The 2282-nt window shown below is 49.2% G+C and overlaps 1 pseudogene; it reads right to left on the bottom strand.

Annotated features, from left to right (window-relative positions):
- Positions 1–1554, bottom strand: part of LOC113961342 — a 2128-nt pseudogene extending 574 nt beyond the window's left edge.
- Between the last annotated feature and the right edge of the window lie 728 nt (positions 1555–2282).

The raw sequence follows: 2282 nt of genomic DNA, 5'->3' as shown, positions 1-2282 counted from the left end.
CTAAAACGAGGCCTGAAGGATCTCCCCTTCCCAAATATCCACCCTTACAGCTCCACACTGGTGCTGCCTCAGAGCTGTGTGAATTGGAGGAGGACAAGGGGATTTCGGGCTGAGATGGTCACAGACTCAGTGCAGCCCTTGTGGGCCCTTCTCAGGGTTGGACAAACCACAGCTGGACCTTTTCTGGGCCATAGAAATGCACAAACACAGGCTTCAGTTGGCACAGATTCACAAGGCAAACCCTTCTTACCTTCCAGATGAGCTTTAAGGCCTGATGGGTCCTCAGAGTTGCAGCCTTTCAGGGACGCTCCCTCTGCGTTGGAGCGCAGCATCTTCACCCCTGGCAGGTTGGCACACTGGCACAGACAGGAGTCAGTGAGAGCCGGAAGAACAACACCAAAGACAATCAAGAAGACACTTTTAATTTCTGCTTTGGGAGTCAAGCCTATTAAATCATTACTGTGAGGAAGTGTAAAAGCTTTGGGAACCAGAACAACTCTACAATCTATTTAAGAACTCGATGTTTTACACCGCTCTGTTTGTTCCAGCTCCTCTCTGTTAACACAAGCCCAGCCCTCCCAAGCTGCAGCAGCTCTTGCATCCAGCACAGAGCCTGACAGGTCAGCCCTCTCCAGGCTGGCCCAGCACAGGTTGGCACGGGCCAGGTTGCAGCGGCTCAGATTGGCCATCTTGAAGTTGATTTAACAAAGATCCAGGTGGGAAAGATCCGCTCCACTGAAACTGGGACCCTGGAAATCCCAAGGAATAAACCCCCCAAAAAGGTTACAGAGGGGAAGGGATAGGTCTGGACACAAGGTTAACATCAGAGTGTAGATAGGTGTTGTGCTGGTTTAAAAGTTAACCAGCAGGGGAAATGAACTCAACTCAAAAGAGAGATTATAAGTCAGAATAACAATTTATTAAAATAATACAATAAGTACAATTATACAGACAGACAATTGGTTTTAACCCGCCAAACCCAAATGTATAACCCAGCACCCTGGGGCATGAACAAAAGTGGTGTTCCTTGGCTCCCTGACTCCAAAGTAAAGCGAGAAGGGAAAAAAAACCTGCTGGTGGGAGAGCTGCTGCCGTCTGGTCAGAAAGTGGTGATTGCAGTCCAGTTGAGGGTGGTGGTCTCAGTCTGGTTGAGAGCGGTGAGCTGCAGTCTTCCTCTGGATCCCTCGAGTGGTAAAAAGGTTCCGAAACTCCCAGTTCATATATTCTCCAGTTCAGGCGGGAGTGCTCAGTCCCTCCCTCAGAGCGGGGAGTTCCATAAAAGGCCATGAGGATTCTCAGTCCCTCCCTCAGAGAGGGGAATTCCATAAAAGGGTATGAGGACAGGAACATCTTCCCACCTCGCAGGCCTCTACTGACAACAGTTTCTGGGCAATGGCATGGAAGGCTATAGAATACACAGGTTTGGGTTACACCCATCCAGTGATGAATTGGTCCCAGCCGTTCCAACCAGGACACCCATTGATCCCCATTGTTTAATGGATAGACCTGATGTCTCACCCTGATTGATTTTAATGGGTAGACCTGATAGCTCATTGATCCCTATTGACTTTAATGGGTAGACCTGATGTCCTATTTGCCCCAGGTAGACCTGGTCTCAATTATCCCTATTGACTTTAATGGGTAGACCTGATATCCCATTTGCCCCACTGAGTGTAATGGGTAGACCTGATTTCCCATTGTCCCTATTACATTTAATATGTAGACCTGATGTCTCATCTCCATTGACATTTAATGGGTAGACCTGATAGCTCATTCATCCCCGTTGACTTTAATGGGTAGACCTGATACCCATTAACCCCTATTGACTTTAGTGGGTAGACCTGATAGCCTATTAACTTCCAGACTTAATTGGTAGATCTGATGTCCAGTTTGCCCCATTTTATCCGAAGGGTAGACCTGATGTCTCATTTATCCTTATTGACTTTAATGGGTAGACCTGATGTCCTCTTTGCCCCATTGACTCTAATGGGTAGACCTGATGTCCCATTTACCCCATTGACTCCAACGGGTAGACCTGGTGACCTGGATTTTTGGGGTGCCTCCTTGTCAACTCCTCCAAAACATTGTGTGGACACACTGGGGGTTCACCAGAGCCCCCTCAAATGCCCCCTGGGGTCCCCCTGAGATATTGGGGTACCCTCTTTGCCCCTCCCAGAGCTGGAGCTGGTGCAGAACGCTGTTTTCACTGACCCCACCGACCAGAGTGCCTGGGTCTACCTGCGCTGCATCCTCTCCCGAGGTAATTTGGGGGGGACAGGGGG

Source organism: Neopelma chrysocephalum, unplaced genomic scaffold (genome assembly GCF_003984885.1).
Source record: "Neopelma chrysocephalum unplaced genomic scaffold, ASM398488v2 Primary Assembly neopelma1_97115, whole genome shotgun sequence".
NCBI lineage: Eukaryota > Metazoa > Chordata > Aves > Passeriformes > Pipridae > Neopelma > Neopelma chrysocephalum.
This window is presented reverse-complemented; position numbering and strand designations above follow the sequence as displayed.